This window comes from Bidens hawaiensis, unplaced genomic scaffold (assembly GCF_021521415.1).
Source record: "Bidens hawaiensis isolate Kalapana, Puna unplaced genomic scaffold, B.hawaiensis_p1.1 tig00013805_1, whole genome shotgun sequence".
NCBI lineage: Eukaryota > Viridiplantae > Streptophyta > Magnoliopsida > Asterales > Asteraceae > Bidens > Bidens hawaiensis.
This window is the reverse complement of record NW_027492179.1, coordinates 100,074-116,328: the sequence shown is the minus strand read 5'-3', so window position 1 is coordinate 116,328 and position 16,255 is coordinate 100,074. Positions and strand designations below refer to the sequence as shown.

At 44.2% G+C, this 16,255-nt stretch overlaps 1 pseudogene; it reads right to left on the bottom strand.

Moving 5' to 3' along the window:
- Nucleotides 1-1,592: 1,592 nt before the first annotated feature.
- On the bottom strand, nt 1,593-15,034 carry LOC143544982 (F-box/kelch-repeat protein At1g23390 pseudogene; annotated as a pseudogene).
- Nucleotides 15,035-16,255: the final 1,221 nt, after the last annotated feature.

The following is a 16,255-nucleotide window of genomic DNA, read 5'->3' as shown; positions in this document are numbered from 1 at the left end:
ACTTTGTGTATTTCTAAATTGTTAAAATTGTTGGGTTTTTTTTCTCATTTTAGAAAACGTCTCAAATCAGAAATAACTTATCATATGAAACACAAATTCTCTTTACTTGTGTAGTAGCACTGCAAACGTCCTTACATAATGTTCATATTATTATTGTTTCTCACATTTATTTTTTTAAGGAAAATTGAATTTTAATAATCCCAACTTAATGTAGTTGGTTGATAATAATCTCAACTTTGAAAGTAGTTGTCACTGGTCCCAACTTTCACACTATTTATTTTCATTTGACCTCCGTTAAAAATAACGTAACGACGTTATGTTTTTTTTCCAAATTTCAAACTGATATTTAGGGCTTTTGATCGGAATGAGAATACGAGTCGATTGATGTAAAACTTAACTCGAAACGACGCTTCAAACAGCTTGATTTTTGTTAATTAAAAGTTTAAACACCGAAATTGAAGCTTCCTTTAGTCGTTTGGACCACCGTTTGGAAGTAAGTTTTACATCAATCGACTCGTATTCTCATTCCGATAAAAAGCCCTAAAATATCAGTTTGAAATTTGGAAAAAAACATAACGTCGTTAAGTTTTTTAACGGAGGTCCAATGAAAATAAATAGTGTGAAAGTTGGGACCAGTGACAGCTACTTTTAAAGTTGGAATTATTATCAGCCAATTACATTAAGTTGAGATTATTAAAATCCAATTTTCCTTTTTTTAATAGTTATAAACTACTCTTTTTCATTTATTAGTATTTTATATAATATTGCATATTTAGAAAAGCATAAATGTATTATCCATTATAATATATTACAAAACTGTGGATTATTAAACTTTAATCCAAACTTTAGAACATTAACAAGAATTATTGTAACATAAATTAAACATTACAAAAGTTAATTAACTACTTCTAATCGCTATATGTGTCATTGATTTGTCACACACATTATTCAGCCGCACAATGGCATCATCAACGTCTTTGTATCTTATTGATCCAACTTCATCCTTACTCATGCACATATGACAAGTCAGTTCATTATTGAGGTCGAAACATGAGTTAACGACTGACGAAGTATTTTATTCGCCTCAAAGTATGCCTTTGTTTTGTCTGAATATAACTTAAATGGGTTTTTCTTTATTTTTCCCATACTGACTCATCCTAGACCTTTAGTATGTTCCATAGATGTACGTTTATGAAATGTGCTATATGAGCTACACTAGACTCTCCACCGGTGTTTGTCATCAATTGGTCACAAGAGCAACCATCTCCTTTAAGTCCTCTTACATGTATGAAGATATTAAACCACCCGCGAGTGTTGTTAGTTACACCTCATGTTCTAAATTATATTGTTGAGAAATAATCCTAACATTAAACCAGAGCTCTAGTGGTCATCTAAGAGGTAGACCAGCACAATATGAAGGATGTACTTAAGAATCAATGATTTTTCATCGATTTACATAAATAGTTAAAATGTTCATTATAGTGAGATCAATATATTGTAAGCAAATCAGATAAGTTGTTACAATTCATTTTTTCACATCACTTTTTATTTGTCACTTATTAAAAAGTTTAAAAAATATCATTATAAGCCAAAATAAATCTTGTCAGACGTCAAAATAAATATAATCTCGTCAGCTCCGACGATTGTTAAAAATAAACTAGTGACCGATAGCTTTATGGCGCGTCAGAATCCAGTTAAAAAAAATCTCGTTTGGTAACATTTTGTTAACATTAACCAGTCAAATATACATTCGGGATCAAATCCCTTAAGCAAATCTAAACCTCCGATTCACACTCGACCGAGTAGCTTTCCGAAGGTCATCAATCCCAACATTCGAACATGTAAAAACGAATCATTCCGTCACACTCCGATCACTCACCACCACATTACTCACACTCCACCAATTACACTCACCGCCATTCACAAACTCACAAACTATCACCTCTTCCGGTAACACCGGTTTATAAACATAAACCACGTTTCCCGCCATTTGCACTTCAACAGACGAAACCTGCAACTCGTCACACTTCAATTTCTCAACCAGATCCAGTGGCATTTCCGTAATTTCACACACCATAAACGACTCACAGTTAACTTCAAAAACCTTCACGCCGATGACGTCATCCGGATCACCTAACAGTGCAACTAATATCAATCTGTTATAACAGAATCCGATACAGTAATGAAATAATAAACGATCATGACGTAAATCGTACGGACCGCACCACGTGTTCGTCAGCGGATCAAACGTGTGCAAAACGCCGTCGTTTTTCTCCAAAACGAACATACGCCGGTCATCGGAAGCAACCGAGTGCCACATCATCGACGCGGAACCGGTGAAATACTCCGGCATCGGCTCCGGCTTCGTCCAGGTTTGTGAGCTGACGTCATAGATCTCAACCGCGAGTGGATCGTGCTCGAAGTCGCACGCGCCGCCGGCGACGATGACGTGGCGGCCGACGACGGCTACGATGGGATCGATGCGCCAGACGGAGGGAGGTGCCACGTGGTGCCATGTCAGATGGAGTGAATCGAATGAGAACGAGAGTTTTGACGGAGAGATCATGTATAGGAGGTTTGATTGTGATGAACGGAGTGGTGCCACGTAGGTGATTGACGGCTGGTGGATGTGAATCCAGTGACGTGAAGGTGGATCGTAGGCTGACGTGGAGGTGACGTAAGGTGGACGTGAGGTTTGAGTGTGGAGGATTAGCCATGGTTGGGGTTTAGGGGGTTTAGAGAGTGTGGAAGTGACGGCTTTGTGGAAGGATTTGGAGACGAGAGATTTGGGGATTAAGTGGATGAGTGGGAGGTGAGAGAGGATGGCTTCCGGTACGTCGCCGTGGATTGTGAAGGGGTATGCACCCGCCTTAACATCGAGTGGGGCGGGTCAACCCACAAGATATAAACAAGAGGCTTGAAATCAGGATGTCAGGAAGACACAAAGCCAAAACCTATGCGCGTGGCGCATATCACGTATGCTCACGCATCACATATGCTCACGCATATCACGTATGCTCACGCATCACCTATGCTCACGCATATCACATCTGCGCGTGGCGCATATCACATATGCTCACGTATATTACATATGCTTACGCATATCACATGCTCACGCATATCACATCTGCGCATGAAACATCTGCGCGTGAGAATAAAGAGAAGACCTTGCGCATCCCCGGGATAGGCGCATAAAGGACAACACAACAAATGAGACAATAGTCTAATCCAAATCAGGATAAGGACAACCATGATTGTACTCATCAGACAACCTTCCAGAAGGTATCTTTTAAAGAATAAAGAATGTGCTGATGTTGACAGCTGCCAATGAAGGGTGGACAACTCAGCAAAACCCATGTGCCACCACATGATGGCACATGGGTCAGGTAAAATACCTTGGTCAGAGAATAATCAATGAAAAAGCACCAGGTGTCCTAAGTACACGTGGCGCGAAGCAATAGGAGGAGGCCAAAAAGGCCCTAATTGGGTCTGAGCCCAATCATTGGAAACCCTAATACTATAAATACCACACCACCTCCACAGTTGGGGTCAAGCAAGAAATATATTCTGAATCCTTTACTCATTTTCACATTCTTATCTTCTCCTGCAATATCTTATTCTCACACCGGAGGGTTACCCCAAAGAGGACCCCTCTGTCCCTTTCTGAGGGGTAAGCTCACGGTGCTGTTCGTTTTGTAGGTGGAAGAACTCGTATCTCGGAAAACCATCGGTGATATAGCACACCCATACCCGAGGAACGTAGATCGAATACAAGTAAGTCGATACACGTTTCTTCATTGGCGCCATCACCTGTTACAACGGCAACAAAACCACTATTTCATCAGTTTTCTCTCTGAAAATCTTCACCATGGTTTCCGGTGTTCGAAACAATGATCAAGTTCTGGAGGATAATGAGCTTGAGGATGTTAATGAGGGACATCAGGTTCTGAGGGCGCCGCGTGACACTGCGCGCACCACCAGTAACCATCCCTTCAACACAACACCTCATAGCCAGACTGAAACTCCCCCAAACGATCTCACGTTCCAAAATCTGACTGGTACAAAACAAAAAGGACCAATGGGTCCGGAAGTTGAAACCAATGACCCTAAAGAATGGCTCATAAACGAACAACGGCGTTTAATGGACAAATACAATGAGCTGGTAAAACACAAAAAGTTAGCCGACTTAACACAAATGCTCGCATTTGATAAACAAACCATTCAGGGAACAAAAAAGGCGCGCGCGCCGGAAGACGGTCATTCTGTTCACACCGAACACGCTGATATTAGTGATGAGGAAGAGGTGCACAGCATGAGGAAGACGCGAGATACTCATGCAGGAGGTTCACAGCTTCGCGCACACATGAACATAGCACCTGGAGCCAAAGCTGATATGGATCTATACACACCATACAACCCACAAGCGAAAGAGCAAGTGGACGTAACCACACCATATAGGCCAGCCATCTTGGTAAAACATTCAAAATTCACTGAGCACATTGCGAAGGCTCCCATTCAACACAAAACCAAGATGCCAAGTGGTTTAGGCAAGTACGATGGTACAACAGATCCAGATGATTTCTTACAAGGTTTTTACAACACTGGAAACCTAGAAAGCTGGACGATGCCAACATGGTGTCACATGTTTGCTCGCTGCCTCACGGGCGCAGCGCGTGTCTGGTTCGAAAGCTTTCCGACAGGACAAATCGATGAGTTCGAAGAGCTATTGGAAAAGTTCCAGGCTCACTTTGTACAGCAGCGCAAACACACGCGCGACCCCGATGACATCATGCACTGCGTGCGCAGGAATGATGAAACCATTGAGGACTACATAACTCGTTTCAATCAGGAATCTCTTGCAATTGGAGGCATCACTGAACAACTCTTGCGCGTTGCCTTTATACAAGGTGCGCGCAGTGATCAACTCCGCAGATCTCTCGTGAGCAGAGAAGGCATGCCAACCACTTGGGCTAAGCTTATGGAAGCATCGCGAGTCTTCGCGCGAAATGAAAAACAAATTGCCCAAGACAGAGCAAGAGATAGAGGGCATCAAACAGAAGCACCACGCAACAATGAAAGGAGGGGCAAACAAAACTCCGTATGGTCCAGGTTGCAACAAACCAATTATTCTCCCGCAGAAAAGCAAGCGCAACAAAGTTCACCCCAGCCCCAAAAAGACATTCTTAATCGCGGAGAGGGTGACAAGAAGGAAGGCGGCAGAGAGTCTAATAGGCCTCTACCAAGAATATGGACTCCCCTCACCAAAACGCCTTCGCAAGTGTTAAGCACAGAGAATGTCCAGTTTAAAAGCCCCAGGCCATTACTCCATAAGGGACCACCAAACAGTGGCAAATATTGTGAGTTTCACAAATCCACAGGGCACAACACCGATGCATGCCACCATTTGAAGGATGCGATCGAAAAAGATGTGAAATCAGGCAAGTTGGCTCACCTAGTAAAAAACCCAAGACCAGAGAACGAACAACCAGACGGAGCCTCAGCCAGTAAAAAATACAAAAGAATCTGTGTAGCTGAAGGAGGAAGGCAAGGGCAAAGATCGAGGAAGAGAAGCGCGCAAATCCAAGGGGATTGGCGCGAGCAACAAGTAATCTTTCCAAGAATCAGAGGAGGCCCGTCTATCAGCAGTCCTCTAGTCATCACTGCACACATCGCTCATTATGAGGTGTCAAAAGTCCTGGTGGACACCGGTAGTGAGTCAGACATCATGTATGAGCAATGTTTCAGAAAGTTGGATCCAGAGGACCAAGCAAGACTCGAAGTTGTGAGTGCACCAATCTCAGGTGTCTCAAACGAAATTATTCACCCCCTAGGTCAGATACAATTCGAACTAACTATGAGGGATGAGAAGCACAAGCGAGCTGAAATGGTCAACTTTCTGGTCTTGCCCACCACTTCATGCCATAGTATGATATTGGGTAGAGGAACGATTGCCCAATTCAATGTCATACCGTCACCAGCGCATGGCGCGTTGGGGTTCCCAACACCAACAGGAGTAACATTTGTGTATCGAGATCTTTTATGCGCAGTAACAAGTATACCTCGAGAAGGGAGAATGAAGCTTCCAGTGGCAAACAACGCACCAGAGGAATGGATTCTCAACCCAAAATTCCCAGAACAAACAATCACAATCGGAGCTACGATATCAGATGACACAAGGGTAAGAATGAAAAGATTGCTCACAACGTATACGTCAGTCTTCGCGTGGCAACATTCTGATATGACTGGGGTTCCGCGAGACCTGGCGCAACACTCTCTCAACACATTCAAGTCTGTAGAGCCAATTGCTCAAAAGAAAAGAGTCATGGGAGACGAGAAGGCAAATGCCATGAATGAGCAAGTAGAAGATCTACTGCGCGCGAATATCATTCGCCCAATACGATACCAAACATGGGTAGCCAATCCTGTGATGGTAAAGAAGAGCAATGGGTCATGGAGAATGTGCATTGATTTCAAAGACCTCAACAAAGCGTGTCCAAAAGATTGTTACCCCCTCCCAAACATTGACGCGAAGGTGGACTCTGTGGCGCCATTTAAGCTCAAATGTTTCCTGGATGCCTATAAGGGCTATCACCAAATTCAAATGGCACCGCAGGATGAAGACAAGACTGCTTTCAGAACTGACAAAGGGTGTTTTCTGTTACACAAAAATGCCCTTTGGTTTGAAGAATGCAGGAGCCACTTACCAAAGACTCATGGATGCAATTTTCAACGAGCAGATTGGAAAAAACTTAGAAGTCTACGTGGATGATTTGGTGATTAAAAGCATGGAGGAAAAACAAATGCTCAAAGACATCGAAGAAACCCTTCGGCGCCTAAAGGAAATAAACATGAAGCTCAACCCGAGCAAATGCACATTCGGCGTGGAAGAAGGGAAATTTCTCGGCGTAATGGTCACCAAGGATGGTTTCAAGGTGAACCCAGAGAAGGTGGAGGCTATCCTCAGCATGCCCTCACCATCCACCATGAAGGAAGTTCAAAAGTTGAATGGTAGATTGGTATCAATTAACAAGTTCCTAGCAAACCATGCAAGCAAATCTACTCCATTCATTAACACATTGAGAAATTGCTTAAAGAAAAGCCAATTCAAGTGGACGCCTGAGGCCGAGCAAGCTTTCAGTGAGATAAAAGAATGTCTGATAAATCTGCCTGCGCTCACAGCTCCACTACCTGGTGAAACTTTAACGTTATACCTGTCAGCAGGAGAACGCGCCATTGGCGCAGTATTGTTGGTGGATCGCAAGGGAATCCAAACACCAATTTATTATGTAAGTCGGGTGCTGACAGATCCGGAGACGCGCTACACCATCATAGAAAAGTTAGTTTTATCACTAACGCATGCGTCGCGCAAGCTTCACAGATATTTCAATGGTCATCCTATTGAAGTCCTGACTGGTTACAACATCCAGCAAGTCTTGCGGCGTCCCGCGCTCTCAGGAAGGCTGACAAAATGGGCGCTGGAATTAGGGGGGCACACGATCACCTATAAGCCTCGTCCAGCAATCAAGGGACAAGTCTTAGCTGATTTCATCGCAGAAATCCCTGAAGGAAAAGTCGAGGAGGCTCAGCGCGAAGTAGACCCTCCGCAAGCCAATAATGAAGAAAACGTTTGGAGATTATTCACTGATGGAGCTTCAAACAACGAAGGGTCCGGCGCAGGCCTCAAACTGGTGGATCCAGAAAATCATTAGTATACCTACGCAATCAGGTTGGATTTCAAGAGCACCAACAATGAAGCTGAGTATGAAGCCCTGCTGGCTGGTTTGCGCATCGCGCACAAGTTCGGAGTTAAAAAGCTATAGGCTGATGTAGATTCGTACCTGGTAGCAGCACAAGTCAATGGCCTTTATGATGCCAAGGAGAACACCATTCCTCTGTATCTAGAGCAGGCGAAGAAACTCACCGAACAATTTGACTTTTTCAGAATCATACACATTTCGCGCAGTGAAAATAAGTCCGCCGACGCGCTAAGCAAAATGGCATCAACCAGCTTTGATCATTTTGGCAAAGATGTCAGGGTGGAAGTAATGAGCAACCCGTCAGTGGGAGCGAAGTCTGTTCTTGTAATTCATACAACACCTTCATCATGGATAACTCCAATAATGGAATTCTTGAAGGAGGGAAAGGTACCAGATGATCGCGCACAGGCGAGGAAGATAAGACACAAGTCGCAGAACTACGAACTGCTCGATGGTACGTTATATCGACGCTCTTATCTTGGACCACTCATGAAATGCCTAGACGCTGAGGAAGCAAGCTATGTGATCAGAGAGATACACGAAGGAATCTGCGAAATACATGCTGGCCCGCGCATGGTGGTCGCCAAGGCAATGAACGCAGGTTACTATTGGCCAGGCATGTACTTGGACGCGTTAAAAGAGATCCAAAAGTGCAAAGCGTGTCAGAGCTATGCGCCAAATACCATGCGACCAAAGAACAACTTGATTCCGGTGACCTCTGCATGGCCTTTCCACAAGTGGGCAATCGATATTGTGGGTCCCTTGCTGCAAGCGCCAGGGCGAGTAAAATTTTTGGTAGTGGCAGTAGACTATTTGACAAAATGGGTTGAAGCCAAGCCACTGGCAAAAATCACAGCCGAGGCAATGAAGCAATTTATTTGGAGCCACATCGTATGCCGTTTTGGCCTGCCCATGGAAATCGTGAGCGACAATGGCAAACAATTCACTGACAGGAAGATATCCAGTTGGCTCAAGGAATTGCGCATCAACCAGGTCTTCACTTCAGTATACCACCCTCAAGGGAATGGCCAAGTGGAACGCGCGAACCAGAGTTTGCTGAATGGGCTGAAGAAAAGGTTGGAGGGAGAGTCCCATGCATGGGTCGAGGAGTTACCTAATGTCCTCTGGGCGCACAGGACATTAAGCAAAACCAGCAATGGCGAGTCCCCGTTCAGCCTAACCTATGGAACGGAAGCTATGATTCCAGCAGAAATTGGATGCCCATCCTATAGAGTGCTCATGATGAGTAAGACGGATAATGAGCAAGAAAGGAGGTTGGATCTCAATTTACTTGAAGGGCGCTGAGAGGCGGCTATCATCAGTGAAGCCAAATACAAGAAAAAACTAGAAAAATATTACAATCAGCGCGTGAAAGAATGCCACTTCAAGAAGAATGATTTTGTCCTTCGAAACAATGAAGCTAGTCGCGCAATACCCCCGGGAAAGATGTCTCCCAACTGGGAGGGACCTTATCAAGTCTCGGAAGAATTGGGAAAAGGCGCATACGCTTTAAAATATTTAAATGGAAAGAAGATCCCGCGCACATGGAACGCAGCACAACTTAGAAAATGTTTCATGTAAAAGTTGTCAAGTTTGTAATCAAGGCTTTTTAAGCCAATATGAATAATGATACGCGCTATTTTCTCTTAATATGCGTTTTATTACCTTTTGCATACATGTTTCACACTTCCCTTTATTAATTTTGAGCAATATGACAACATTTTATTGACATTAAACTAAAAATAAAACGAAGTAAAACATACATGCGCGAGCTTCAAGCTCAAACGCGTTAACGAGTTTTAACTCTAAAACGTCAGGGCCTTAGCCCAATAATATGAGCCTTAGCTCAGGGCCTTAGCCCAATGATATGAGCCTTAGCTCAAATTACTCATAGCATCCATCCTACGTATTGCGCAGCTGGACCATAAAAATACCTAAGCACAACTAAGGCAAAGCACATGCCAAAGCATAGTTGTTAAGGTCTCAGGTCGGGGCCGCGCATGGGATTATAATGGATATAAGCAGAGTAACACATACTGACATGTAAAGGCTAAAAAACTCATTCATAATTCCCTATAATAAATGCACGATAACGTCGCGCAAAAGAGGAACAATGAAATGCTAAGGCACGTGTCAGCATATTCAGAATATTGCAAAATAACTTGAAATATGACAACTGTTAAGGATTAAATAAAATAGTTTCCTTACAGCCTTGTCCAAGTTTCAATGTGTAAGCATACCTTATATTCAACGAGCACAAACATGCAATATAAAGACGAATTGGGAATGCGCAAGATGCGAATAAGAGAAAAAACAAAATTTCATTCCACAAACATAGAAGTTTACAAATTTACAAATGATGAGGTAAAAACTACAAATACAAAAAAAAACAAGAAGGGCTTTTCAAGTCTTTATATCAATATCAGCCTCTTCATCGTCCTCATCATTACTTCCTCCCTCAGCATCTGGCGCAGCCCGCTCCTCGTCATCTCCAAACTTACCATAATCAAGCTGTTCGTCTTGAATATAGTCGTCTTCTATTATGATAGCGTCAGGAGTAGGTCCTTTGGCCACGCCAGAGCCGCTGGCAGAGGTAGCGTTGCCCGCGCCATCATCATTGCCACCAGTCCCTTCACATTAATCAAGTAATTTCTTTAAAGCGCCAAGATCGGGCTGGTCAGCAAGCGCGGCTATCTGCAAGTCACAAGGAACAGTATGAGTACAAAAGATTATGAAAATAAGTCAAGTAAACTCATTAAGGTTAAAATACCTGCTCAAGGATGGGAATTGGAGTATTCAGGTACTTCTCCCCCACCTCAGCCATGTTAGCGCAGACAACGTCGAGCTGATAAGGGTAGTCGGGTGGATTCTTCTTTAGCATGCCATATTCATAACCATCCTTAAACCCTTCAGCTCGACCCACCAAGTGCGACGCTGCATTACAATCCATCACAAGGGTCTGAAACTTGTCTGAGTATTTCATCGCATAAGCGCAACGAGTCACACCCTGTGAAATCAGCCATTGACGGTTCTGCGCGAGGGAAGAAACAGACGTCTCAAGAGCAGGGACCTGAGAGTTTAACAACTCAACAGTTTCCTTGGCTTGTTTTAGCTTTTCTTTGTCAGACGCCGCTGCCGCCAAGGCTTCATTCTTTTCCGCCCGCGCAGCATCGAGCTCTTTCTTCAGGCGCGCAACCTCACTCTCCAATAAAGATTTGTCAGTATTAACCTGCGCAATAGTTTGGTCACGCGCCTCTGCTTCCAACTCCAGGTCACGCGCTCGACGCGCGTACTTGGCCGTGTCTGCCTCTGCCGCTTGCAGCTTCTCCCGCGCAGCTTGCAGCTCAGGCCCGCGCTTCACAAAAGCAGCGTTGGCACTTGCCCGGTTCTCGCTAAGTTCTGCTTGGAGTTTCTCAGCCCTCTCTCGGGCATCAGAAAGATTCCAAGCAGAAATCTTAGCCTTTTGCTTGGCCTCCGCAAGGGCATCACGTACCTTTATATAATCATTGCGAAGCTCTTGGGAGGCAGCAAAGAACGCAGACCCAGCAAAAAGGTGGTCATTAAGCAAGTCCACGCGAGCGCGGTCCTCTTGAAACCTCCTTTCAGCTGGAGGAACAGAGTGAGCCCAAAAGTCTTCACATACGCCCATGGATTGGAATGAGCTCTCTTCAGTGATATTCCAGCTCGGGCGGTATATGTGATCGGCTCCCTACAAACACAAAGCAACGCAAAGAAATGTTTTAGTTATCTAAACACAAATTTGGAAGTCTGCACAGCGGAGCAAAATAAACTTATACCTGCGGAGAACCGGCAGAAAGGTTAGCGCAAGCTGGCGAGCTCCTGCCCGCCCCATGAGAAAAAGGCTGCGCCACGAAATCTCGTGGCGCTATAGGGCTTACGAGGCCACCATCAGAATCTTCAAAATTAACCTCCTCATCATCCTCTATAACAGGTCTCTTCTCCTGCGACTGGGAAAAATCAAAAATAGTCTCACGAGGGCTGCGCGCAGGAGGAGGTGAGGGAGGTCTTGACGCTGTTAGATCAGCGCGTAAAATAGTCTCCTGCTCTTAGTGATCCCAATGAGAGGAGATTCAGTACTTGTTGGAGCAGGAGCAGAACTAACGGCGCCAGCGCTAGCAGTGCCACCAGCAGCTTGTGTGCCAGCTATAATTCCTATTAAAAAACCAACAAGGAGAAATGATTCATGACTTGAACTAAAGGAAAAAATCAGACAATCAAAGCGCAATAAATACCTTGGCGCACCGCAGTCCGCGAATTAAACATCGCCATGAAGTCCATTTTCCCCCTTTTCGAGGGTAAAACAGGGGACTTCAAAACAACCTTCGGCGTAGCCTCGGCACCTTGCTGCGCCTGAGGTTGAGCCACCAACGTTGCCGGCTCTACAAACATTTGAGTGAACAAAGCTTCATTAATGACTATCAGAATCACGCTCATAAAACCACAAAAAATAAACAAAGTATACCTGTTGGAGAAGACGAAACAGCAGGCACAGCACCGCTTCCCTTGTCCGCTGCGCGCAGAAACGAGGTGGCGGCACCATACCTCGTGTGGACGGGAGGACTGCCCACACCTTGAGGCAAAGAATACGAGGAAAACTTGGAAGTAAAACCCTTGGTTTTCTCAATTCCCTTCGCCTGAGTAGGAGGAAGATTCTGGGCAACAGAGGCATCATCTTTTTTCTGTTTTTTACTGGCCCCTGCGCCAGTTTTTCCTTTAGCCTTGCGCTTGAGTTTTTGCGCTTCAGCTTCTTCCTCCTCCAATTCCTCTTCCACAAGCTCCAACTCATAATAAGCGAGCGCATCTACAATACGCGCAACAGAAATGTTAAAACCAAATTTGGTACTCTAAGGGCCTAAGCACAAATACAAAGGCTTACCAGGCGCATCGCTGTAAAAACAAAATTCTAAATCGACAGGGATGAACATATCATCGAAGCGATCAGGGAAAGCAACTTCCCCAGCGCTCAGCGCGACAGAGCCACCTTCCGTATGCTCATCATAGGCGGCGTGGATGTATTCCTTGCTTTCTGCATAAAACAAGACAAGTGATATCAGCAAAACGAATTATACTCGCGCAAAATTAATGCAATGAACAAACAACCCACCTGAGCCATCAACATGGATGACAGGCTCAGTCCCGCTGTCAATCCACCTCTTGCTCATGCCAACCCCCACCAACGCTTCCTCGCAAATTTTCCTGGCGGGGGATGGTTCAGCAGATAACTTCTTAACCCACGCGCCAGATGGATTCTTAAGAAGGTCATCATCCGCGGGCGCGGAAGTAATCGCGCGCATAGTCATGCGGATGGGAATCACACCAGCCTTGATATAAAAGAATTTTTCAGCCCAGTCATGAAGGCTTTTGAAGGAAACAGTGCAACACTTAACCTTCTGACTGCGCGGTGTGAATGAGAACCAAGAATCTTGGATTTTCGGCTTATAAAAATATTGAAAGCGCCGAGGGGTGGGCTCCTCGCGCTGAGCTTTGCACATGAACTCAAAATGAGTCATGCGCACTAGTCCACAAGGATGAACCTGAGATATATGAATCCCGTAAAACTGGAGGAGCGCACCTATAAACCTCGTCATTGGAAGACGAAGATTACAGTGGGTGAAAAAATGAGAGTATAAAGAGATATAGCCGGCGGGAGGATCCGCCGCCGTATGCCCGGTCGCCGGGAGCAGACAGCCATACTCAGGGAGAAAACCCTGAGGGGCGACGAGATTATCAAAGTCAGATTGTTTCAACTTGCAGGGAATCTCATCCCATCTCTTCACCGCCTTGTTCTTCCCTCCCTCCTCCGACGAGGCCTCGGCAACCCGTTTACTCTTGCCGGTCTTCTTCAAAGTAGACATAACCATTGATTTTACACGGCCTTTACTAGGGGAAATTGTGGTGTCTGGGTTATCAGACATACAATTGCGAATCGAACAATATGGTTACTTTAAGCACGGAAATCTGGAAGCAAAGATAATGGCTCTTAATCGGAATGTAAATTGAAGAAGCAAAAGCTCTGAAAATGACAATGGAGAAGAAAAAACCGTTCAAAAGGTTTGGTTTTATAGGCCGAAGGGAGAGAGAGAAACAAGTAATATTCAGATCTACGCTCACGCGCCCCCACGCGCAGGCGTAGGCCAACATAAGCGCGACACGTGTTCCTGACACTGTATGAGGAGACGTGAAAGGCAACTGTAGCACCTCGAGCACGCGAAAGGTCTGACACATAACGTCTCCATCTCTGATGCATGTCAGCATCAACCAACCACGTGCATTGACGATTCGTTTTTAACCAAAGGGATAGAATTTCGCGCAACGCACATATGAGAAATGAAAAAGAAAAAACAAACCCTGTTAAAAGAGCAAACTATTAAGTCTAATATCTATCTTACCTCGCTCGCGCGAGACAAGACACACATTAGACTGGGGGGGCTTAAAGGGGTATGCACCCGCCTTAACATTGAGCGGGGCGGGTCAACCCACAAGATATAAACAAGAGGCTTGAAATCAGGATGTCATGAAGACACAAAGCCAAAACCTATGCGCGTGGCGCATATCACGTATGCTCACGCATATCACGTATGCTCACGCATCACATATGCTCACGCATATCACGTATGCTCACGCATCACGTATGCTCACGCATATCACGTATGCTCACGCATCACGTATGCTCACGCATATCACGTATGCTCACGCATCACGTATGCTCACGCATATCACATCTGCGCGTGGCGCATATCACATATGCTCACGCATATTACATATGCTTACGCATATCACATGCTCACGCATATCACATCTGCGCATGAAACATCTGCGCGTGAAAATAAAGAGAAGACCTTGCGCATCCCCGGGATAGGCGCATAAAGGACAACACAACAAATGAGACAATAGTCTAATCCAAATCAGGATAAGGACAACCATGATTGTACTCATCGGACAACCTTCCAGAAGGTATCTTTTAATGAATAAAGAATGTGCTGATGTTGACAGCTGCCAATAAAGGGTGGACAACTCAGCAAAACCTATGTGCCACCACATGATGGCACATGGGTCAGGTAAAATACCTTGGTCAGAGAATAATCAATGAAAAAGCACCAGGTGTCCTACGTACACGTGGCGCGAAGCAATAGGAGGAGGCCAAAAAGGCCCTAATTGGGTCTGAGCCCAATCATTGGAAACCCTAATACTATAAATACCACACCACCTCCACAGTTGGGGTCAATCATGAAATATATTCTGAATCCTTTACTCATTTTCACATTCTTATCTTCTCCTGCAATATCTTATTCTCACACCGGAGGGTTACCCCAAAGAGGACCCCTCTGTCCCTTTCTAAGGGGTAAGATCATGGTGCTGTTCGTTTTGTAGGTGGAAGAACTCGTATCTCGGAAAACCATCGGTGATATAGCACACCCATACCCGAGGAACGTAGATCGAATACAAGTAAGTCGATACACGTTTCTTCAGATTGGTTCTGGTACGGTGGTGGTCGGATATTCGGTGATGGAAGGTGGCATTTTGTTATTATTGGTGAAAGAATATGAATATATGAAGAATATAGATGATAGGCGAACACGAAAGTGTTATATTTATGTGTAGCAATGAATCAATGATGATTAATGTCCATCACCTTAGAGGTGGGTTCACCTATAATTTTTTTCTATGAATTTGAAATTTTTTTATGGACGAATGATTAATTGTCTATAAGTCTATTGCTTAAAATACATGAATATATAAACTAAAAAGAAATTTATACGGGTTCAGTCGAGCTCGTTATCCAAAGGTTGCCTACGCTCTTGACCTTACTAAATTATCAACTCCTTTTTAAAATCTTTACAGGGAACTTGTTAATGTAGTTACTTTTTAATTTTTACTCTAGGATTTTAGCTAACTGAAATAATTTTGTCAAAAGTCAAAATAAATCTCGTTAGAAGCCAAAATAATCTTGTCAAACGCCAGAATAATCATATTTTAAGAATACTGCGGATCTGACGGGTTAGGAAAAACGTAAAAAGAAAAGTCGAAAACTCCTTTGATTGACGGTGACATACCTGTCAATCCGTCTAAAAACTGACGTATCTCTGGAGGCATAAACAAAAATAAATTCCGTCAGCTACCACGATAAAGAAAAAAAACTAGCGACTGAATGGGTTTACTACATATGACATAAGCTAAGACCATGTGTAGTCTAAATGATTTACCATTAGGCATTTTGCGTCATGTTGTATCCCCGTCAGCAATTGAGAATTTTGCAAAAAGTGGTGTAGTGGGCAAAACGCCACCACCCTCTTACAATAATTACATATATTTTCCCATCTCTCCCATTCCCACACGCAATTTTATTAAAACTCGAGCTGAACTCGCGTTTTGTAAGAAACGCTTAAGCTAAAATGCCTAAGGAAAAAGCAGGAGGGGGGGGTGTCTACCCCGACGTTGTGTGGCCAAAACGCCACAACTGGCAGGGACTACAGATA